The sequence below is a fragment of the Protopterus annectens genome, chromosome 4.part1 (assembly GCF_019279795.1).
Source record: "Protopterus annectens isolate FY-2018-M chromosome 4.part1, PAN1.0, whole genome shotgun sequence".
NCBI lineage: Eukaryota > Metazoa > Chordata > Ceratodontiformes > Protopteridae > Protopterus > Protopterus annectens.
In genome coordinates, this window is record NC_056734.1 from 965,763,583 (window position 1) to 965,789,875 (window position 26,293).

At 38.3% G+C, this 26,293-nt stretch overlaps 1 protein-coding gene across 2 annotated transcripts in view; it reads left to right on the forward strand.

The window, feature by feature from the left end:
- The window catches only part of ECEL1 (endothelin converting enzyme like 1), a 2,857,191-nt gene that overhangs the window by 679,053 nt on the left and 2,151,845 nt on the right, over positions 1-26,293 (forward strand). The window lies entirely within an intron of this gene.

A 26,293-nucleotide genomic window follows, 5' to 3' on the forward strand; every position in this document is an offset into this window, starting at 1 on the left:
TCTAAATCCTCAGATTGCTAAATACTTGTACCCAGAATTCCAAAGTTGTCAGGGGCGTTGCCTTGTTTCATAGGAGTTGAATGATCTTTACAGACAGTAGACACATCCTTTCCTAAATTAGTTCTATTTGCCCTTTGCCTGACATTATTTATCTCACCAGTCAAGTCATTTTAAGAACACTAGAAATTTAAAGCAGAGAACTTTTTGGGTGTGGAGCGATCATTGTCTGTTAGGAGAGGCACACATCCTTGTCATGTTTGTAAGGCTTGTACTTATGTTTCAAGTTCTCCTAAGTTTATACATCCATCTATGAATGTTATATATAGGCTAAAGTTCTATGCAGACTGCAAGAGTAAAGATCTGGTTTACCTCGCTACCTGCAATGATTGTCCATGTTTTTGTATTGGTAAAACTAATCGTAGCTTAAATGAAAGAGTCCTAGAACACATAGGTGATATCATAAGAAAAGTGATGACAAATGCTCTGAGTAAGCATATTATTCAGAACAGTGAGCATACCTTCCCATTTAGGGTTTTACAGTTAACTAGTGTTAATATTAGGGGTGGTTGTGTGGTAAACAGGACTGAAATTAATGAGTTAAAATGGATTATTATCCTCCAGGAAGATAGAGGTTTTGGGTTAAATGAGAGCATTCCTCTTAGACCTTATTTGCTTTCACGTAAACTCAAGCATTGATTAGGTGTAATGGCAATAGTGAATTGTATAATTGTTAAATTATATAAAAAAAGACAACCACCAACCTTCCCCAGTACTGAGTCCAATAAACACTAAGAGTGAGCAACAAATTCCAATAAAACGAATGGACCCCAAAACAGCCGGTTTGTCCAGTATGTAAAAACTCAATTTATTGAAGGTACACAAGCGTTTTCGCAGTCTGTGCTGCTTCCTCAGATGTCAATGCCACTACATCAAACTTCACTCACATAGATACATGTCACTACTAATTAACTGTCAGTCACATGACTTAGTACTTCAACATTTAAACATACAGATGCACTCTAAACTAGTAAAACATATATTAATACATGAGAAATGCATATATAGGGTAAAGTTCTATGTAGACTGCAAGAGTAAAGATCTGGTTTTCCTTGCTACCTGCAGTGATTGCCCATGTTTTTATATTGGTAAAACTAATTGTAGCTTAAACGAAAGAGTCCTAGAACACGTAGGTGATATCATGAGAAAAGTGATGACAAATGCTCTAAGTAAGCATATTATTCAGAACAGTGAGCATACTTTCTCCTTTAGAGTTTTACAGTTAACTAGTGTTAATATTGGGAGGGGGGGTGGTAAACAGGACTGAAATTAATGAGTTAAAATGGATTATTACACTCCAAGCAGATAGAGGTTTTGGGTTAAATGAGAGCTTTCCTCTTAGACCTTATTTGCTTTCACGTAAAGTCAAGCATTGATTAAGTGTTATGGCAACAGTGAATTGTTTAATTGTTAAATTAGTTTGATTAAAATAATGATGTGGTTTGAGTGTGTGTTTTGTGATTTTGGTCTGAAGGAGTGTTACATATGACAGGGCTTACCTTTTAATAAACTGATTTATTTTATTCTTATCGGCTGTGCTGCTTATTCGTTTTATTTTGTTTCTTTTGTGCTGGATGAACTTTAATTACAGTGCTTACTTTTTACCTAGTAAGATGAGCCCTTACAGAAGAAGGAAGACTCATAAGTTCATAGGTTACTACTAGGCTAACTTCCCTTGTGGGCCATTTTAAGCTTAGCCAATTACCCCATGTGAGAATCAAACCCTGCACCTTGTGTCTATAAGGTAAACAACTTAACGATTAGGCCACCCTCGCAACCTCTTAACATGTAAAGAATAACAAAAAGAAATACCCTTTGAGATCCAAGAAGAAATAGTTTGCTTGGATACAGCTAATCCTATGGACCTAGGATGAAAGGAAACAACTGTTCAGATTATCCAAATATCTGAGCTGTCTATGTACATCCAAAGTATGCAGCACCCTCTCAATGTCAGATTGTGGAGAGGGGAAAAAAGTAGGCAAATGAATAGACCGATTAAGTGACAACTCATTAAACACCTTGGGCATAAAGAAGGATTAGTATGCAAGGACACCCTGTCCTTATGAAACATCAAAAAAGGACAAGCCATAAGGGCTTTAAGCTCAGACATCCTTCTGGCAGAAGTAAAGGCCAACAAAAAAGCAGTTTTCCAGAAACAATGTTGCAAGTAAGTGGAAGGAGCAGGCTGCAAAAGGAGTCCGAGTCAACTTCGCCAAAACAAAATTAAGATCCTAGGGAGGATGAACAGGCTTCCAGGGAGGCCTAATATGAAGGATGCCTTTAAGAAATTATTTAGCTTCAAATCTAGAAGATAAAGGAGGAGATAAAGGCAGACAGGCAAAGATAGCTGATAAGTGGGCATTAACAGAAGAATATGCTAAACCAGCATTGAGCAATTCACACAAATAAGAAAGAACCAAAGAAACTTCCACAGTAAGTGGATCTAAGTTACGAGAGAGACACCAAACAGAAAACTTCTTCCATTTGATGAACACGGATTTCTAAGTGTTGGGTTTCTTTACCTCCTGCAGGACCCTAATCACATCCTCAGAAAAAAGGTGTCTATATAGAATCAAAATCCTATCACCTACAGCATCAGTTGAAGAATGGACAGGTGGGGTTGGATGAGGCATCCCTTTTCTTGTGTGATTAGGACCACCTTGTGTGGTAAATTGTGATGATTGCCATTAGCTAAATATAGAAGAAGAGGGAACCAATGCTGTCTCAGCTAAAAGGGAGTCACCAACAATATTTTGGGGCCATCCTGTTGAGTTTTGAACAGGACTTTTGAAATGAGAGCAAGGGGTGGGAATGCATAAAGAAACATCCCCTTCCAAGAAAAAGAGAGAGCATCCACCTTCCATACCATTGGACCTGGGACTCTGGCACAACATAGAGGAAGTTGTCTGTTCAGAGGGAGGCAACTAGATCTAGTTGAGGAGTACCCCCACTGGTGGACAGTGTCCAGAAACATATTCCTGTGAACCATCCATTCATGGGATTGAGTTAAGGATCTGCTCAGAGTATCTGCCACAATATTTCGACCTGAGGAAATGTGAACTGTCTGAACACTCACTTGATACTCTACAGCAATAGTCAATACCAGGAATGCCAACCAGCAAAGAAGATAAGATCTTGTTCCCCCTCTTTGTTTATATACCACATCACTGTGGTGTTGTCTGTAAACACCTTGAGAGGTCCTGGGGAGAAAATAGGATGAAAAGCCTGAAGAGCCAGCAAAAGGGTTCTTATCTGTCTGACATTGATGTGCTTCTTCTGTTGATGCGGCGACCACACACTCTGCACCTTTAGGGAGGCAAAAGCTGCTCCCCGTCCCACTTCTCTAGCATCTGTGAACTGAGATCTGAGAGGGAAGAGGGGGGTGAAAAGGGACCCCTGGATTTAAGGACAACTGCTGATCCACCAGAGAAGTTCCTTCTTGAGACAAGGTCGAAGAAGAACCACAAAGTCTAGAGGATGTGTATGTTCAAGCCAAACTGACTTCAGGAACCACTGAAACTTTCTCGTGGAGTTTGGCCAGAGGGAGCATAGGGATGGTGGATGCAATGAAACCCAGAGCTTTTAGAAACTCCCTGGCTGTAATGGAGGCCAGGGGGAGAAGAGTTTGAACGAAGGAAATGAGATTTAAGGCCTTGGGAGAAGGTGCTGATGCCAGTATAGGCACCATCTGAATCCTGCAACCCAGAAAAACGTGGTCTTGAAAAGGAGTCAAAAAAGACTTTTTAAAGCTTACTGTGAACCCCAAGCTGCGAAGAAGAGAAATGGCAAAATGAAAATTTTGCAACAGGATCTCTGGAACAGATGCTTGAATCAGCAAGTTGTCCCAGTAGGGAAATACTTGGATCCCCTGAAGCCTGCAAAAAAGCAGTCACAGGAGCGAGGCATTGGTGAATACCCTTTGTGCAGTAGAAAGGCCAATGGGTGAAGCACAGAACTGAAAATGCCAGGAAACAACAAAGAAACACAAACACAAAAACTGGAGATAAGCATCCTTGAGATCCAAACACACTATATAAGAATGAGGAAGAAAAAGAGGGAACAGAGTCTGAAGTCAAAGTAAACTTATTGGCATTTCAATCTACACACATAGCCTAAATGAAATTTTGTGCATCAGCTCAATACTTGAGATTACAAAGGAAAGTGAAACAGCACATACAAGTAGAGGAATAAACATAACTAACAAATACAATGCTACTGACGGTACAACATTCAGGAATGGGCACTTTCATTAAACTGTTTAAATGAAGGAGGTCTAGAATTGGTCACCAAGTACCCACTTTGCTAGGTACTAGAAACATCCTGGAGTAAAGCACCCTCCCTCTTTGGAACATAGGAACGTGTTGAATAGTACTCTGCGTCAAAAGGTCTCAAAGTACCTCTGGGGAAAAAGGGGAGTTGTTCCCAAGGAGGCTGAGGAGTGCCCATAAAAGGGGGGATGGGATTTCCAAACCATGAAATAACCCTGGCAAATAATTAACAGAAACCAAGAATCTTGAGTAATCTGAAGCCAAACATCGAGCAAGAGAGAAAGACAAAGAGAAAGAGGAACTTGGTTGGGAAAAGATGGATAGTCAGACAGCATCTGGTTTATCTGGAAAGGAAGATTTCTGAATAGCCTTAGTAGGAGGAGCCTGCTTGCCACTCTTTTTGCCCTTAGTAGGAGGGCAAGCTTGCCTGTGATCAAAGGCAGGCTTATTGGGGTATTAAAAAAAAATACATCTCATCATATGTGTTGTATTTTTCTTATATTACATATGTATTCTTTGTAACTTATGGGACTTTTTGGGAGGTCTCAACTTAAGTTTGTATTTTGTTATATTATGTATTATCTGTGGGGTTATTTTTGTTGTTTCATCCTATGATTGTAGTTTCTTTAGATTACGTTTTCTCTGTAACTAGTGGGGCTTCTCCCTCTGGGCTTCAACTGAAAATGGGTTACTGACCTAGTCGGACTATCCCAGTAAAGAAATATGAAATACATACATTTTCTTTGAAATTTAGGAACAAGAAAGACAAGCACATGTTTGAGTTCCTGTAAGGCCTTCCCCTTATCCTGAATGGACTTAAACAAATCAGCAGCAGCTTCCCCAAACAAGTGTTCATTATCCAGAGGGGCATCCATCAACTTTGCCTTGATATCATCTGACAGTGGTTGAAACTGAAGCCAAGAATACCTCATCATCACTGACCCAAAAGCAGCAGCCATAGAAGAGGCATCTGCTACATCATAACTACACTTGATGGAATGATGGACCACCTAGGAGGAAGTCCCTAACAGGGAAAGAGTAGAAACTTTACCCTCAGAGTCTGGGAGATTAGAAATAACCTGACAAGCCTGAGAAAGGAGTGCCACCATACTTGGACATATGAGTCTGATAATTAATATCCCTAAAAGCCAGGGTAGCCAAGGTGTAAACCTACTTACCTAGACTTTCCATGGTCCTGCTGTCTTTATCAAAAGTCAGCAATTGAAAGGGCTTATCAGAGGCTACAGACACCACTTAGGGGTCAGCACCAGGACACTTGTAGAAAAAAATTACAGTCCTCAGGCACCCTATAAAACCTATTAGGCTTCTTGGGAGTAGGGCGCAAAGAATCAGGAGCTTTAGAGGTATTGGAAAACCCATCCAACAAAGCAGCCAAAACAGGAGGAACAGCAGTAGGTTTAGAAGATTCCATCTACAGCATCTCATAGTACCTGTTATGGATCTCAGACACCTGAGCACAATCCCATTTAAAAAAACTCCATCATCCTGGAGATTGTGTCCCCAGAAGAAATGTCTTCAAAGGGAGTATCAGGACTGGTAGATTCCTCTTCCTCTGTCCCATAATCCAAAGGAGAAGGAATTGGAGAAGAGTAAGTAAGGGATTCCTCATCAGAATCTAACTCCGCCTCAGATGAATCCTGTTCCCTGGGTCTTTCAAGTGGAGTAGAGGACCAAGGGAGACTTGGAACAGAAACCCCGAGGAGGTTTTAATGCCATCAAAGCATTAAACAAACCCTGAGTGAAGGCCTGCCACTCACTCTATAGATCTCTAGGAGCAGGAGAGGCATGTTTAGCTTTTTGTTTTTTCTTTAATGGGACATCTGCCCTGCAAAACCTGGAAGGCTCTGACACAAGAAGGCATTCAATAACAGTAGTAGGGACTTCTTCCCTAACTAAAATCTGTTGGACACCCCTAGGCCACTCAGAAATAATCAACTGTGGTTCCCCCTGAATGCCTGAAATAAACATCTGCAAAGCCTCAATGGACATGCTGAAAGCCAGATCCCTGCCAGCCTCCAACCTGGTGGCAGAGGAATCCAACAACAAAACTGGGTGAACCTCCAGGTTCTCACATACCTTGGGAGAAACTTCCAGCAGAGGCCGGACAGTGGATGATTCCAGTCTAAGTTTCTTAACCTTCTTCTTCCCTGATGGCTGACCCTTGGGATGAGAGGTTCCTTTGACAGTGTCCTTAGTGAGAAGCTTATGTCATTGATTCTTCAGATACACTACAAAGGAAAAGCCTGCTATGAAGAGTCTTCTGTACAAAAGCCTGACAAGTGATGCAGGACGCATGGTCGTGTGAGGTGCCAAGGCAAAATAAACACTGTTTGTCTGGTCTTTGTGGGAAATCTGTCTCCTGCACTGGCATTTACCCTTCCTGGATGACATAAAACTCCAGAAGTAACCAAAAGGCAAAAACTAATGAAACCCCAATGGGGCAGTTATCTGCAACAGTTCAAAAAACAGTAAACAGGATGTAAGCATTCAGACTGATGATCTAGAGATGCTTTCAGACTGGCGGCAAAGAAGTTCTGGTATGGTATGTTCGGATGTCACCTTTATGACCTACACTACGTAAGAAGCATACATGTGATGTACGGCATACCTTAAAGCCACCTAAGGCTTTTGTATACTGACTGGGCAGCTAGCTATCAGAGGCAGGGAATCCCTGATGTAAGGAATACTTAACATGTGAGTGGAAGGACATCACAAATCACTGGTGCTTTCAAGTGTTACCTTTCAATACACATAGCATTTATTACACTGTACAAGATATTTGTGCTTTAGCAAATCATTATTGGCATATTCATGAATCCATATTCATTTGCAAATGAGCATACAATTCTAAAGGAAATGAATAAACAGATTTCAAAGTTCATTTAAAACAATTTCTGTGAGAAAAATCGCACAAACAATATACAACTAAATAATTAAGTACAGTAAAGGTGTTGCTCTGACCATACAGTTTATGAAAGTCAGACAAAAGCTGGAATTGCTTTACATCACACATGAATGTGTGCAATAGCTTCTGCTCACTATCGCTCATAGTCACACCTCTTCCTAGGTTCATAGTTTAGTACTAAGCTAACTGCCCTTGCAAGCCATTTTAAGCCTAAGCAATTATCCCTTGTGAGACTCAAACCCTGCACCTTGTGTTTGTAAGGCAAACACCTTAACCATTAAGCCATCCTCCTTTTTAACAGTAAAGATCAGTAAATCACAAAACAATCCAGAATTGTTTAGATAAGCTCATAATTGTCCTGTCTGCAGATGATGTGACTCTATAGCTGGCTAGAGTTCCCTGTCTAAAACCTATCCCTTTCTAACATCACACAGTAAAAATTAAGGGTACAGCAACACAATATAAATCAAAGTAAATCTTTTTGTCTACAAGCCATCCCTTCCTTCCTACAAACAATGAAAAACAGTAGTAAGAAATAAAATATAAATTCAAATAAAACTTCTTTTACCAGGCAGCTCCATAGTCTATCACAAACCAAGACAGGATTGTTTAGATAAGCTATGGATTGTCCTCTCTGGACTCTGTGTGAATTTATAGCTGACTAGGCCCCTTGGGATGGCTAGACTTTGCTTTTTTAAAACCTATTCCTTTCTAAAAACTGCTAGTGAAAATCAAAGGTAAAAGAGAAAAATATAAATTAAAGTAAATCTTCTTGTGTGCAACCTATCCATTCCTTCCTACAAACAATGAAAAACAGGGTAAAAAGAAAATATGAATTCAAATAGATCTCTTACCAAGCTACTGCGCAGTCAATCACAAGCCAATACAGAATTGTTTAGATAAGCTCTGGATAACACTATACCCCATGTCTAAAAATACTGTATTTAAGTATTAGGACCCTGGGGGCTTCTGATACCCAACAGCAAAAAAGCTGCATCAGATAATTCTGAAGGTAATGACCTGTCAGGTGACATGAAAAATTACATGCCGTAAAACCTTAATCTGTTTGCATTCCCAAATAAGATGCAGATAATCTTCTTTCTGAGAATTATACCTCCAGCATTGTGAAGATGCATTTGGTTTACTTATAGCTAACAATCAGGGGGTGATTTTCCACCCATGTAATAATTTAATATGAGTAATGTTTAGCAGGGCAGGCAGCGTAGAGTTCATCCTAAGCCCTATTGATGCTTGCCCTGCCTTATTCAATATATCTGTCTCAAGCACAGATACCCATATAAAACTTCAATTCCCACATAATAGGCTTAGAGAGCTCCATTTTAATCTGGTACCAAGTGGTCAATTTGTTTAGTGGCTGTTTCTTTACTCAGAAGGTGGCCATCTGCTTACACCATTTTGATAGCCAAGACCTACTCATTGTAGTAGGTTGGTGATGGGTGTTGATGGCTGCTTTCAGTTGCAGGAATTGCAGCCATTGAATGTTAGTCTGAGGAAACTTCTCCCTTAAGATGCTTAAAGTGATTAAAGAACTGCTGTCTGAGGTACAAAGGTCTCTATATGTAAACTCTACTGATATTCATGTATTCTGGCAAACAAAGCACAATCTGTTCAATTATGATGAAAGCATTGAGCCACAAAAGAGAGATGGTCATCAGGTGGAGGGATATGAGTTTCCTCACCCATGCATGGGTCAAGAACCACGTTTCCTGGCCCCCTGGGTCCCAGAAGATGTGTGACAGATTGTGATTTATTTTTTTCAATTTATGTATGCATAAACTGCATTTATGTACCTGTTTGTTTATTTATGTGCTTATGTATGCATGTTAACTGGATAGCTGAGCTGGACCTTCAAATCATGATACTGATGTAGGGTAGCAACAACAGAGTATCATTGTTACAAGAGGGACAAACGTAAATTACAGATTATATAATGGAAAGTATTATACATGCAACTATATGCAAATTCAGTCAGAGTATTCTACAAAAGTCAGAAAAATGCATTTTATAGTGTTTAGTCTTTTATTATCAATACTCCTACAAATAGTAAAGAGAGTGGTATGCATTGAACAATAAGTAATTTAGCTATTGTTTAAGAAACCAAAACATTTATGTTAATCTTTGAGGCAATATTTATGTTGCTTCCTAATATTCATAAAACCAACTGCCTCACCATTCCTCTTCCATCCTTGACAACTCCAGAAGGTTCCAAAGCTACTAACCAGTGACCAGGATTACAATTAGAGGTTTATCCCTCTATGCCAACAGTGCTGTCATTAGATAATTAATATAAAGATGTTTTTAATGACAGTTTGTGTGAGCCACCCAGCATACCATATGATCAAGCTGCATCTTGCTAATATATCATTAATTATATTAAAAATACCTTTCTTGCTGTCAGTTACCTTTGTAATTACTCTCTGTAAAAATTTTTGTGCTGATGAAATACAAACAGAACTAAGCAGACTCTATACCTTCTTAATGGTTTCTTCAGTTTTCACAATTTAGGGACAGCTTCATATAGTTTTAGCTTCCAGAAAATTGTAGCACTGAAAATGACTTGGCACTTAGAATTCCATAGCATTTTCTTAAATGATAGGTTATGGATTATGCTCTATTCAGCAGTATTTAAATGTAATATGTCAATACAAATGTGAATCTTTTCTTTATTCACAGCAGTGACAATGTTAGTCACCCATTCTATTTGCTCTAATCACTTCTTAGTGATACCAAAATGCTAAAGTCTCTTCTGTTTGTATTCGTCTTTACTTTTGTGTGCTACATGTACTTTTTAAAGGAGCATCTCACTGGCACTGCATTAGATAATTTACACAGAATATTGTGTCTGAAAATGTCTTACACTTGTGAATAAACCAGAGCAGTCATGTCAGATATAATTTGATATGGTTCTGCACAGCATCTGATATTTACTCTTATTATGCAAAGTCTTTGTTTTACACTGTGAATTTGTTGGATTATGCATAGCTTCACAAATCACACAAGTCAGAATTTTAAAACACTAGGATCATTTACATCTTTAAATGTATATATCTGAAATTAATGCTTTTCTTTTCTATTTTAATTTTACATTCGAATGTCAGCAGTTTTTGACGTGATATCACATAAAGTACAAACTACGTTAACTCGCTCAAGCCTAAAATGCCCTTTTTGTATACTTCCAGATTATACCTCTTAATCTTATTAAGAAACTTCAAAGTCAGTTTCAGATCCGTACTTAAACAAATAGGCTTCCTGTTGTATATATCCTGCAAATTCCAATTCTTACTTTAAAAACCAAGAACACACCCACCTTAAAATTCATCCGTTCCCCTAGTCTAAAATATATTGAAAGAATTATACCAGCTTGCCCTGAAGTAGAGACCACAAAAAAAGTATAAACTTTAAAAGACAAGCCATCCCCCATTGGAACCTTCCATTTATCTTATTTATTAATAACCTTCCCTACCTCTGTCAAAGATACTCTCTGTACCAACCTTCCTTTGCTTCACAGTTATTTTCATATTCCAAATAATTTCATTCATTAAGCATTTTTGCCATATACACTAATATACCGTTATGTCAACTGCACCCCTAGTCAACATTTCAGATGTCCATTCCTTTCATGTAGCTTGCATTTCAAATGGAAAAAAAGACTCCCTCTTATCACCCACATAGTGTAGCTTCATGCTTTCATTGACATACACATTTTTCTTATGATAGTCTGCCATCTTATGGCTGTATTCATTTCTTTCACTTGTATTCATCACATTATCTTTCTTTTCATTCATATTATTACTATGACTTCATTTTAGCTTTTATCATGATCATTATATTCAGCTTTGCATACCAGCCTACTGCATCTTTGCAACATGTATCTAACATTGTGCTTAAAGCCCCTACACCATGAATACTTGAAGTAAGATAAATTCTAGACAGCTTTCTTTTCCAGAACAAAAGCAGATACACACTCTTGAAGAAGTATATTCTATAAAGGCGATACATTGAGTTTCCATATTCTTTTTTTCTCAAAACAAACTTCTCACTCATATCACATCAATATATATGTCACACTATATATTCTGTTTGTTGTACCCGCATCTTACATCTCTGCATTGCTATATAATTATATACCTCTAAAACTCATTTATGTAAACTCAGACTGCATTTTATAGCAACTTCTATTTCATTGTAGGAAAATTTAAAGTGTAATGTGTAGTAATTCTATTGTTATTTCTAATCAGAACTCTTCTCCCTAGGCTTATAATCTGTAAAAACTGCAAAATCTTCCAATTTATGAACCTGTACCTCCAGTACAAATAAATAATCGATCAAACCATGAATTATTTCACCAGGACCAGTAATACATTTTAATTTAATATTTTTGATAATTTTTCACAAGTTTGATTTCAGCTAAATGCTATACATTTTCATTTAGTACAGTTAAAGTTTCCACCCCACATTACTGTTTGTACCAAACAAAACCGAAAACATTTAAAAGGTTTTATGATTACAAAGAGTGCTGCCTATGCTGAGTGCCATATGAACACATCAGTCTCATTATGAACAGCAACAATTAATGTTCACCCTTCACAGAAATACAAGTCTTCCAGAAGACCCAGTTACACCCCATCAGAGCTATCCATACCCTAGAGTACTTGTTGATCCCTATTATTGGTATAAATTTATAGGTTTATAGGTGTATACTAGGCTACCTATTATTGGTATAAATTTATAGGTTTATAGGTGTATACTAGGCTAACGGCCCTGGAGCCTATATAATAGTTTCATAGTTTAGTACTAGGGTATCTGCCTTGGGGCATTTGTAAGCCTAGCCATAGTGATGTGGCTTTCGCCACCCCATGAAATGGTACAAAAATGCACAGAATAGATTTAGAATACTGTTCCTCTGTCTAGTAGTGATACAGTGAAGGTCCCCTTATATAATAGAATTAGTTTACTGTGCCCCTGTCTAGTAGTGACACAGATGTGACCCCTGGGGTAAACTTACGATCTCCCATCCACTCATCAAGATTTCTCTTGAAGAGAGTTAGTGAGGGGCTCTGCCTAACATGAACTGGGATTCTGTTCCAGAGCATGAGAAGCCTCTGGGTTATGAATCTATCCCTCCAGCATGTCCTATTCATACTTGTGCCGAGGTTTAAGTCTTTAGCTCTCGTGGTTCTGATAGATTTGGATTTTTTGAGATGGAGCATGTCCATCAGTTCCTGACTGGACATGGCCTTGTACGTCAGGCACAGATCACCTCTGAGCAGGTGGTATGCTACTGAATAGAGCTGGAGTTTCTTTAGTTTGGCAGAATAAGACATATGTTGGAGCCTATCCCAAGAAGATTCCCTGAAATTTACCATTTCATCAAGCTTTTTCTGATTCTTCTGTTGTAAGCATCCTTGTATAACTATCCTGAAAAAGAAAAGTATCAAGATTTACCTTAAAAAAAACCAAAAATTCCCAGATTTTACTTAATATTAATATGCACTGCATATATTTTCATTTAGTCTTCCTCTATTTCTTAACTTGTGGAGCTACATCCTTCCTTCAACTTGTATTTTTTTTGCATCAGAATCCATCATAAACTGTCTCTGTCAACTAATTTACCGTTTTCACTTTCTACAGTATCTTGCTGTGCAGTTTTTTTTTGCAGTAATTATTAAAGGTACTTTTTCATTCTGCAAACTATGCTGCCATAAAACTTTTTTTTATTTGTAAGAACAGAAGTTGCATCACCCTGTGGTTTGGGAACACTGCTAAAAATTATGTTCAAAGGATTTTTTTAATGTTTAAAAAAGAAAACTTGAAGCACAACACGTCTTTGTGCTTGCAGTCACACATAAATAGTAAAACTAACCCAAGAACTCATTAACAGCTCCAGCATCAGCAGTATGGTCCACATAAAAAGGCGCTGTTTATATCATGTGCCAATTTGCAGTTCATAGACAAATTAGCTGCAGTGAGGAAAAATATCATCAACTAATTTACATCTATGAATCGTAGTTAACTACCCTGAAGTACAGATCCACACTTCCCATGTTTGTTAACTGTGGCCGCTGCAACATGTAAGCACAAGCATCCCTTCCACCCCCAGTCACTCTCCCGCATACTGTAGCATGCAGAAAGACTCACAAATGCCATACACCCGATACTTGTTTCTGCTCTCATAATATCCATGATGTCTCTTTTTCCCCCTGTCCAGGCAATTCAGGGATGATTACAGTCAGTCCAGAATAACAGACATTCAAGTTTCACACTGTATATCTTTCAACAAATGCTTGCTAGGTCAAAAGCTTATGAGGTTATGAGGCATGCTTAATGTTTCCTGTACATCCCCCCTCCATCATATGTGATACCTTCCAAAACACACACACACACACACACACACACACACACACACACACACACACACACACACACACACACACACACACACACACACACACACACACACACCTATCTAGGCTTTACTATAATCCTAACCAGCAAACACACACGCACACCATAAAACCTGTTGGCATACCTAGGCCTTACACTAACCCAAACCCTAATCTCTGCAAACACTCACTCATACTCCTGATCCAATCCCTCTTACCTTACCAAGAAATATCAGAACTTCCTCCTCCATTCAAATGGAAACATGTTAGATATCCACAGAATTCAACATACTCATCCACTCGAATACACAGTTAAGCAATTACCATTCAACACACCGACACCTGTATATTTGTGTGTGTACACATGTGTATGTGTGTATATGGGTCGTCTTCTGTACAGCGAAATTATAATTTATTGGAGAACAGAAGTACGAACCCAATTCTGCGAAAGTGCATTTAAGCAAAAATGCACTTTTGTGAATCACACTTCACCAATGCACGGTACAGTGGGGATAAGGGAATATACCCTTTTCCCTACTGTAGTATGATCTCGGAGTTAGTATATTTAAGTAGTGGAGGTGTGAGAGGTTCACCCCCCCCTACATGTGGGTGCAGGCGGGCTTGCCACCCTGCAAAAATGTGTTTGTAGTGTGTTATATCTGGTGTTTGGTGCATCTGTCAAGTGTGATTTGTGAAGGTGCATTTTCACATAAATTCATTTTTTGCATAATTGGGTCTGTACGTTTCTTCAATAAATTGTAAGATAAACAGAAGTAGACCCGTGTGTGTGTGTGCGCACGCGCATGTGTATGTATTGCATATGTATATATATATATATATATATATATATATATATATATATATATATATGTATATATATATATATATGTATATGTATATAAATTAAGTTCAAGTAAATTTAAAAACAAGCGCACTTTTTACTTGCATTCCAGTTCTGGATATGACAGTTCAATTTTCAGTCTCTTAATGAAATACCAAAAATTCTTATAATTTTCAACTTAACAACTATTATGACTCTAGCCAAGCTGCCTCATACTTCCAGAAATAGGGTTCCTTGTAGTCCACATCTGAATCCTTTAGTATTCCCATGTAACTAACAAACTGAATATGTGAGCAATTAATCTGCACGTACTGTTGGGAAGGTTGGTGATATGCTGTTGGGATTTGCATTGAATTTTGTGTCTAGGTTCTTAGAATCTATGACATTTTTCTACAGCTTCAGTTTTTTCCTTCTGGGGTTTGAGTAGAGCAATCATATAATGTAGCCAGGTATATCACTTCTGTTATGCCAGCCTTAAAGTTTGGTGCCTTAACAGTGAGCCTGGTTTGTCCTAACTACCTGAATTTGAGAGAGATGCGAGTCGCAATCTTCTAAATAATTAGCCATGCCATCCAGGTAAGCAGCTGCATGGCTTCCCAAGTTTTAGTTGAGTAATATGAGGTCAAGTATCAAATAAGTAAGCACGTATGGTTGATTATTCTGTTCAGTGAACATTCAAATAATTGGAAGCAGAACATTTAGGAAAAGGAATGTAAGCAGCACACCATCCACAAGAACTAAAAGCATACCTCTCAACTGTCCACATTTTCGCAAAATGTCCTCACTTTTGTCTCATTTTTTTTTTTTTTGGTGTGTGAAAACTTGTCCCAGCACAATGTCAGAGTCTCTTGTACTGCACTGTGATCTTTTTATTGAGTGGGTCCACATGTCCATATAAATGCAGTAATGTAAAAATATAACTTGTTTCACGATTCTAACCTAACATTGTGTACTTTAGACTATTTCTACAGCCACTAACCAATGAGGAGTTCAGCAGCAGCCACTGCACATATCTTCCTTAACCTATGTAAGTATAGATTCTCTGGTGACACTACTGTTTTTTGTGGTATAGCATTCAGTGTTCTGCTACCAATGATTTGAAAGTTCGCTTAACAGAATGATCAACCATACTTGCTCGCTTATTTGTTGCTTGACCTCATATGAATTGACTAAAACTTAGAAAGCCCAGCTGCATATATTTGATGGGGTCATAGGACCCTATCCAGTAGCCTTTGGAAAATTGCTGGAGAGCTATGGAGACCAAAGAGGAAGGCAGTGTATTGAAAAATTAGCCTAACTGGTTAAAGGATCCCTTGTTCCTGTCTAAGGTAATTAATCTGGTCATACCCAGTCGTTCCCCTAAATCAACCACCCTAGCCATTGGGTACCTATCGAATTTGGCTATGTTATTCAGTTTACAAGAATAATGCAAAAAGTCACAGTTCCATTGGTCACTGGCACTAATGAAATGAGGTTATTCCATTTGTTGCCTCCACTGTTACTCACCCCCAAACTTTAGCATTTTTTTTTTTTTTTTTAGTTTCTTGTTATACAACCTTTTTCTGCACTTCTGATACCCTACAGGTTTTAAACTCAGATTTTTCCTATAATATTTTGTTTGTGGTACTCATGATAATTCAGAAAATATGTTTCATTTTTTATAAGATATTTCTGAACATCTCAGGTGTCATCCACCACCACCTTTGGAGTGGACAGCACTTGTTTCTCTTATTACATTTACCTCTACACTAATCAGATTGGCCTGAAGTTAATTAAAGAGTTTTGGTAAATTTGTGTGATAAATTTGTTCAGGGGTGTCTTTTCCCAAGGTGTCTTATCCTGCATTTTATCTTGATCAGTTATATCACACCTCCATAAAGTCCCTGCCATTTGGCCAGGAGCAACTTCTCACTGGGGAGAACTTGAGCTGAGACCTGGTCACCTACTTGGAACTCCCTGTTCTGAGTATTTATCTGTGTTACACCCCTTGGTGAATAGTCTTAGCTTTTTCCCAAAGCTCCCAAAGAATAAGCAATATTACTATCATTTTTAGGCAGTCCTAAAGGAATTTTCTCATCTCTCCAAGTTTCTTTTAAAATATCCAAAAAGCTGCTAGGGCCTTAGTCTTATAGTAATTTTAAGGGACTAAATGTTGTAGAGGGTTGGAGTGCCTCTCTTATAGAAAACGTGACATAAGGCAATTACTGGTCCTACATTTTCCCATCAATCTCTGTGATCCTTTTTCCAGCATTGGACTTCCAGGTTTCACAGTCTTCACCAACCCATCCTTCTGAGGGTGGCAGAACCAGATTCTTCGTTTTACATCAGACCTCTAGCAGACGTGTCTCATAACTTTTTTACATTAATGATTTTCCCTGGTCTGTTAAGATCTCTTTAGAACTGCCTACTTATGGGAACAACAAGACCAGCTCATTGGAGGTAGCTATGGAGTTAACTTTGCTGAAGAGAACATAGAGATTTAATCCAGGATCAATAGTATGTATTGGTGTCCATTACTGGACTTAATTAAGGAACCCTCAATGCTCATGCTTTTTCTTTCAAAAGGCACTTCAGTTACTGGAACTGGTGTAAGGGGATTTCTGAATCCCAGGCTTGAACCTGTCTGTTGGCATTCTGGACAACTGACACAAAAGTTTTTCTATTTGTTTCATTATACTGGGCCAATAGAACAAAGCCAGGACCCTTGCCTTTATCTTGTCCATGCCTAAGTGACATAAATATGTGGCTGTGGGTCATTTTTATACTGTTGTTTTGAAAGTTCTGGGTACCAGTGTTTATCAAGTAACCTCATCTTTTTCCTTACCTACCATATAAAGTAGGTTATTATGAACTTCATCAAAAGGGCAAGCCAGTGATGGTCCCACACATGAATCCTACCCCATTATTCTGTTTACCTTAGGTTCTCATCCTACCATTGGGCTCTCATAAAATCTGTAAACTTATTTTAAGCTCAGAGAAACTGAGAATCTCATCACCACTTGTATCTAGAGAAGTATAAGGCTTAGATTTGTCTGCAGCCAGAACAGGCACTGGGGTCTTTGCCTCCTACTTCTCCACAAGGAAAGATAACTCACTCCAGTGATTTACAAATTATTTCCTATTGCTTCCAGGCATAGAGGGCTTTCTTGTTTCACCTGACAACTTTGTTCTTAACCTTCCATCTCCTTTACTTCATTATCTTATAAAGTTTCCACAGTTTTGGGATTCTGAGACTTTGTCACCACTTTTGTTATCCACCTCTTCCTGGCTTTATTGGGGTGTTCTTCATAAAGATCACTGCTGAAGTAGCCTAAAATATATGGCTTATATCCAGCTAAGGATAAAACAGCCATCTGGCTTCCAAAGCTTCAGGGTACCTTCCATACACTCTTACTGTTGTTCAGCTCAAGGTGAGTTGAACCAAAAGTCAAGTTTCAGTACCAAGCCCTTCAGAACTTTCTTGCCACTGAAGAAAGTCCTCATCTGTGAACTTCCAAACATTGATGGTCAGCTAATGCTTTTCCATTTTTGACAGATAAGTTCCTTTAAGAGAAAACTTTCCACTTTTCTTTTTATGACAGAAAAATATTTTTTCTTCTAAATGTATTTACTTAAGCAATGATAAAGTGTTTTATTGACACCCACATGAATTTTATACAGCCTTAAATGGAAGTGTTACTTTTTTACTTTTGTGGTAAAACGTTGAAATTTATTTCAAATTACACTTTCTGTGGTGAAACTTGTGTTATTTTACTTTGTGGGGCTGTAATAAGTAGTTAAAGTGTTTTTACTGTGTTTTATCAGGGGAAAAAGTGTTACTTTTGTAAAACTTACCTGTTTTACTGGCAACTGCTGCTAGACTTCCCTGAGAATCAGTCATCTTTTTGGGTTTAACCATGGAGTAACCTACTGGTTCCTTGGTTCTAACTTCTACCAGCCACTAAAAGAAGAAATTGTTAAACAGCTACAGGTGGGTGACTCTGCTGTGGCCAAAGCTGGTTCCTTGGACCACTCACCTTTTTCCTTGGGTCCCACTGATCTAATCCCTGGAGGCATCATGGACTGGCTGTTATTAAACATATCCTCTCTGGTTGTTGGAGTACCCTTGGTGGGCAAGGGAGAGACACTCTTGTTCCTGTGAGAAGGAGCAAAGGATGTCTGTCTTGTCAGAAAGTTGTACCCAGGTTATTGCTGGCAATTCTGTGTCTGTTTCTTCAGAAATTCCAGACAAAAAGAAACAAAAGCTAAAACATATGTCTTCCCATGTCTCAGTGATCCTGGACAGGAGTAATTAATTGGGCTTAGTTCAGTGTTTTATGCAGGCTCTTAACTCTTTTTTGGAAAAAAGGGATTTTTCATTTTCTAAAGATATTCAAGGCCTTGAACTTCTAAGTGATTGTGAAGGGATATAGTATAATTTTTCCACTGATTCCTGATTCAGATTCTGAGAAGAGTGTGGCTTAGGCCAGTCCCTTTGAAGGACTAGTTTTCTCTGAAAGTATTTTCAAAACAGTCACTTGTTTCAAATGGTGGTGTTCCTTAGTCTCTCAGAAAGTATTATGGTTTGACAGAACTGGACTTTCCAGAAACTGCTGCTATTCCTCCTATTCTGTCTGTTTTCGGAGGATGCTTTAGTAACAGCTTGCAATATCCCTGACAGGCAGCTTGTTGCCCCTAAAAAAGTAGGTAAATTATACAAAGCATCTCAGCCTTTTAAATTTTTATACAGTCATGCCAGACATAGCTTGACTGCTATTGCATTAGTAAATACGGCTACTGCTAAGCATTTGATTAATGCTAATCCCTTTTCTTCTGACTAGGATTGAGCCAGACATAGCTTGACTGCTATTGCATTCGTGAATTCAGCTACTGCTAAACATTTGATTAATGCTAATCCCTTTTCTTCTGACAAGGATTGACAAGTTTTTAATAAATGTAGGGAACATTGTACTCTTCTGCAACACTTGTAATTAAAATTGTCAGTTGTCAAGCTCATATGTTGAAGTTTATGCTTGCTAATTGTAAGAATATGAGTAAAATTTTGGCATCTTTTTCCTCTTGTAAGGAAAATCTGTTTTATTTAACTTGGTCTCTTCTGTGTTATAAATGATTATTGTTTGAAATGTGCATATGACTCCACTGATGCACTCTATGGCTGCTGTCACTGGAACTATTAGAAACAGGTTTGCCTGTCTGTGTGCTCAAAACCTCCCAGAGAATGTCAAAAATAATATTTTGGACCCCCAATTTGGATAGACTCCCAGTTTTTGGACCTTCTGTTGCTGAGAACTTTAAAAAGTGTGATGAGAGAGGGAGGTTGATTCAAGGGATCTGTCAGATTTTTCAGTCTTTCTTCTAGTATACCAAGGAAACATTCCCTATACAACTATTTTTAATAAGCAGAATAAACTGTCACAGCAATCAGTTGGTGAACAGATGTTTAAAAACCAGTGGCAGTGAGGTTCCAAAAAGAAAGCAGAGGGTCTTCCCTCACCCCTACAACCCTGGCAGCCTCTTAATTCTTCCAGAAAGTCTGAACCTCCATTTCTCTCTTTAGCAATAAATTGTTTCAAAAAGATGGTTTCTGGATATATTCCATAAAGGATACAGATGGCCTTTTCTGGGGATTCCACCTCACCTGCCAGACCAAATTCTTCTTTTTTCTCACTTAGGAGACCTTATAGGAAAACAATCCTGTGAGAAGGAATTTTATTCAGGGATGTTTCTGGTGCCAAAGAAGGCAGATTCTTGAAGGCCAATTCTGGACCTTTTCTCTGTGAACCAGTTTGTGACAGTGCATAATTTCAAAACTGTAACTCCCTTATTCCCCTTTTGAGTTTTCTAGTGACCTTAGATTTAAAAGGTGCATATCATCATATTCCTATAGATACATATTTCAGATGTTTGTTAAGATTTTCTGTATCTGCATCTCATTATGACTTCTCTGCATTACCGATTGGGCTGTCTGGTGCTCCAATAGTGTTCACTAATGGGAAAACAATCCTGTGAGGAGGAGTCAGCAAAGTTTTATGAATGTTCTCTTGGAATCCCAGCCAGTGTAGGAGATTCTTTACCAAGTTCTCTAGGAATCTCAGCCTGTGTAGGACATCCCTTACCCAAGTTCTGTTGGAAGGATTAAGGGACTGCCAGGGTGTGATTGCCTACTGCAGACTGCAGACATTCATGTTCTTTCCTGATTTAGACAAATTGCTTATCTTTGCAAAGTCTTTTTCAAAGTGTCAGGAATCTCTTACTTGGGTAAGAGATCTCCTAGACTGGCTGGGATTCCAAGATAACATTCAAAAACTTTTCTGACTCCTCCTCATGAGATTGTTTTCCCATGGTGTCTCCTGCATACTTCAGTTCAAAGAGCATTTCTTCCACTGAAAAAAAAAAAAAAGATCTGTACTTAGATCTATTACTGAGTTCTTCCAATCAGACCTTCATCTCAGCAAGAGAATTTGTCAGGATTCTGGGTTTCAAAGCATCTGTGATGCTTGTGATAGCTCTTGCAAGACAACACTTGAGAAAGATCCAATGTTACTTGAAATCTTTATGAGCCTATCATCAACATTACATGACTTTTCAGATTCCAGTTTTGGGATTTGTGAAAATATAGAATATGGGTCAGGGACACTAAATCTCTCATTCTCCCCTCCTGCTCCCGCACAGTCAGTCCTAACAAACACTTCAGACTTTGCTTGGGTAGCAGTGTCAATGGGCATAAAATTTCAGGTTCTTTGGAGCAAAAAAGACAAGACAAAAACACACAGACATAAAAGAGATCTTGGCTCTTATAAATGCTCTCAACTCTCTAAATCATCAGTAGTCTGCTGGACCTCTACAAGTGTTTACAGAGAACACCACAGTGATGAGGTACATAAAGAAGTAATGGGGAACTCGATCTTACCCTCTGTGCAGACTAGCCATGGTAGCCTGGAATATATTTTTAACACACACTCATTCTACAGGCATCTTACATATCATCAGAGCAAAACTGTGTGGCAGACAAGTTGAGCAGGACCAGGACAGACCCTCATGAATGGAAACTGAATCAGTGGGTCATCCAAAAATTTGATCCATTTGTAAGGGCCACTGAAATTGATCATTTTACTATCACTCTAAACGATCAGCAAAATTCTATTCCATGGCTCAATGCAAGAAAGCTTGGAAGACAAATGCTTTTTCTTTTTCTTGGACACAAAGATTCAGAATTACTCTCATAAGATCACTATGGTGACTCCCTTCTGGCCAAGGCACCAGTATTTCTCCCTTCTTTTACAAATGGCCAGGGGCAATTGCCACAAACTTCTTCCCATACTGGATTTACTCACACAAGTCCAGGAATGTTTGATAGATCCCAACCCAAACAATTTCAGCTGATAGTCTGGATGTGAGAGTTTTAATACCTTTAGGCACCTTTATCTCCTGAGGATGTGCATCAAGTATTAATGGAGGCAATTAAACCTGCTACTAGAAAATGTTAGTTTACTGGAGTACGCATGATAATTTTTTCTTATATAAAATGATGTATCAGCAAATAGAAATGGATTTCTAGTTGGTGCCAGGAGAAGAACCAGCAATCATTTGGGGCTAGAGTTTCTTCAGTTCTGTCTTAGTCCTCAGTCAAGATTCACTTGTCAGCCATTTCAATGTGCCTTCCCATGGATCCCCCTCTTTCAATGTAGTCTTGTGTGAAAATGTATTTGAAGGGGGTGTTGCATATGAAAATGGGTGGCTCCTCCTTAGGAGGTGTTAGAAAAACTAACAATGTCTCCATTTTGACCAGATCAACAAGCTGACATGAGTATTTTGGCATTGAAAAGTCTTATTGCTCTGACCTCTACAAAAAGAGTATCTGAGATACAATGGTACATCAACCTTATCCCATTTTCCACAAAGATAGGGTTTCATTAACAACTAATCCTTCATTCTTGTCTAAGGTGGTATCCAAATTTACCCTAAGCCATGTTATCCATTAGCTTATCTTCATTCCAGGACATAAAACAAACAAAAATACAAAACATAAAAATGAGGGAGAAAGAAGACTCCATACCTTGGATATCCACAGACAATTCAAGTAATATCCTCGCAGAACAATATCTTTCAGAACTTCTAATCATATATGATCTTAAATTCTGATTTATAGTGAAGATACGAACAAAGGACAGCCAGTGTCAAAACAGTCTATTTCCAAATGGTTGTCTCATGCTATTAACTTTTTGTTATACACACCACACCAAACCCGTTACAGGCAGGTGCAAGGCTCATTCTACCAGGGTTTGGCATCATCTGTGAACTTTTGGAAAGTGTTCTTCTTTGTGTACTTTTAAAAAAGCACGATGAACTAGATTCCTTCTCGAGGTGTAGAACAGGCTTTTCTAAGACCATTATCCAGGTATTCCCACATCTCTATCCTTCCTCCTCCCAATCTGTCTAAGTTATGTTAATCTCCCCATATAGAGTAGACTACTGCAGCAGTCATCCTTATGAAGAACATAGTGCAGCTGAATAATTTAAACTTACCATAACAGTAGATGTGTAAATGATCACTGCTGCAGTAAACACCCTCTTTGTCCATCCCCCTTATTCTTCTATGTTTTTTTATCCCATGGTGTTGACATTTATAAATATTTTCCTAGCATTGTCTTTTTCAAGCCATTAGTTTCCCTCTCTCTGTTGGCATGGAAGCTCTGAAGTGTGTGGCACCCAATTCTGACTTTTAGATAGCCTCGCATTAGCTTACTAAGGGTGTAGGCATGTGGAAGGTGCCCTGAAGCTTTGAAAGTTGGCCAGCTGTTATATTCTTAAAAGGATATAATGCATACAGCTTAGGCTACTGCAGCAGTCATTATTCAAACATCTACTGTTATGGTCAGTTTGCTTACACAACTGTACCTTCTCTGTTTCTTTGGATAAGGTTATCCATTTTTTTGCCTTCCTAGGCCAACTACTATAACTGTGGTTGTGTGGCCATTGTAATCGAGTTTTCTTCTTGAAGGGTGGGTGCATGTGTGTGTGTGTGTGTGTGTGTGTGTGTGTTTGTGTGTGTCTGTCTGTAGGAAATAGGCAGGGGTATGTAGATGCAAGAAGTAGGTAGATAGGGGCGTGGGGATGTATGAAGTAAGTAGGTAGAGATGTGTATGCATGTATGTAAGAAGGAGGTAGGTAAAGATGTGTGTCTGTGTGTGTGTGTGTGTGTGTGTGTGTGTGTGTGTGTGTGTGTGTGTGTGTGTGTGTTTGTGTAAAAAGTAAGTAGGTGTGTGTGTGTGTAAGAGGGAGGTAGGTGTATGTGTGTGTGTGTGTGTGTAAGTAAGGGGAGGTAGGAGTGTGTGTAAGAGGGAGGGGGGTTCATATCTCGCAGTTATCAAGATTTTTGCCTCATATTTTCAGCTTGTTTCTCATAAAATTGTGTTTTTATGGTAATTCATTGAGGACTGAAGTCAGAAAATACTGGCAGACATTTGAGCTTTTGACTTCATATACTTCAGAAAATGCATACTACTGCAAAATGTGTTGTTCTATCCACTTTCTAAGGAGGTAGGGGGATGTGTGTGTGTGACTTATACCTCTCAACTGTACAAATTTTCACAGAATGCCCAGATTTTTGTCTTATATTTTTGGTCTGTTCCACATAAAAAATATTTTTTGACAAATCACTGGGATGAGCTAAGGATTAAAGTTACTAAATAATGACATGCATTTGAGTTTCAGACTTCATGTCCTTCCGAATATGCATTTTAACACAAACCCTGTTATTCTAGCAACTTTCTAAATGTGTGGCTAGTTTTGGGTCTTTGTCCCCAACCATTATAACAGACTCTGTCCAGATTTTTTGTGATAAGAGATTGAGAGGTTTAGTGTGTGTGTGTGTGTGTGTGTGTGTGTGTGTGTGTGTGTGTGTGTGTGAGTGAGAGAGAGAGTGAAATGCCCAAGTTAGAGTTAGCAGGTGGAATTTATTTTCAAGTGCATTTTCAAGGATTTGTGAGCTTCAAGGGAAGAGAAGGTTACTGCTACTCATGCTAAGTCTGCTTAAAATGTGCAACTCTTTTGTTTAGCAAATGGTATCACTATTGTGGTATAGAATTTTAAAGCAGTGTTACTTGCATCTTGATGCAGAGGGCTGTAGTTTCTACTCTCACAGCATGTTGAATTGTATTTTAAGGGGATGGTGTGTTGCAGTCATGAGTATGTCCTCCTTTGGATTAAATGCCTAGTAACTATAAACCTATTTTTCAGCTTGCCACCCATTCCATATTGCAATAATCCCAGTTTACCATTTTATTAATGTAACATAGGTAATTTATTCTTCAAGGGCAGCAGGCACTGAATTTGTAGATGAAACAATAAAATATAAAGTTGTTTTCTAGCAACAACCTCCTCATTAGTTTCAGATCTCTTTAATGTGGACTTTTTCAGTTGACTTTTACTTCTGCAGATATTGTGCATATTGACTGATACTGGTGGATTGTAATGATAGAAGTTTGAGAGGCCTTTTATGGTTGAAATGTTCTGAATTGGACAGTTTGTCATTATTGGTTTATATATTTTGTTTCATTGCTTACTGGAAAAATGTTCAAAACTATAAATTTAAAACATACTCTTAACAAGTGGTGCTGTATTATATAACATGATATAAATCAATTATTATATATTATAATTAATACAATCAGGAAGGTGAATCAAAGAACTTTTGTATGGTCCTCAAATTGTGTGCAAAGGGCCTATGATATGAAAACAGCCCAAAGGTAAACTTAACCCATCACTTGCCAGATGCAATTTCTTTGAATGTGGGTTTCAATGCTGTTTTAGTGAATATGAATTTCAAAGATGGTGAAGTTTTAATGGTAAGTTTGTTTTTATGGTAAGACTAGTGCTTTGTTTAGCACATGTCTATTAGTGTTTGTGCTATAAAATGTGAAATAAAAGTTGTAAATTAAATCCAAATATCAGTAATCATTGTAGAAGTAAAGCATAAACAGTATGCACACTGAGAGTTTTGAACAGTGTTTATGGCAACTGGGGAGAAATAGCCAAGTAATGATTCATGGGAATGGCTGCATGGGGAGGGCTGAGTTGGGGGGGCTTAGGGTTTGCACCCCCTGAAAAAAATCCTGCAAGCTCCTCTGAATACATACATTTGAATAGCATACAATACATCTAAATAAATAACTCAGTGGGCACAACAACAGGTTTCACAGTATACATAGTTTTTAACCTACAAGCGACCCCTAAATTATAGACCAATAACTTGCCTTCCGACAATGTATGAACTATACACAGGAATTGAAGCTGACAGAGTTTATAGTCATTTAAAAGAAAACTCAATTATGGCAGAAGAACAAAAGGGCAATAAAAGACAGTCATATGGAGCAAAGGATAATTTGTTGTTAGATAAAGTCATAGTGGAGAACTTTATAAAGGAGAAGAATCTAAGTGTGGCATGGCTTGACTACAAAAAAAATTTGATAGTATCCACATTCATGGATAAAAGGAGCGCTTAAAAATGTATAAGATACATCCTGCACTGATTGACTATGTTACAGTGACCAGGAAACAATGGCAGACCACTTTGCAATTAAACCATGATGGACAAATTACTACCCCAGGGATAAAAATTCAAAGGGGGATATTCCAGGGTAACTCTCTGTCACCATTGCTGTTTTGCCTTGCCCTTAATCCATTAAGCTGTTTACTTAACAGCTTAGGACATGGCTATAAAACAACAAAGTCTGAAGACTTCTCATCTTCTGTTTGTCGATGATTTAAAACTGTATAACTAATCAGGTGAGGAACT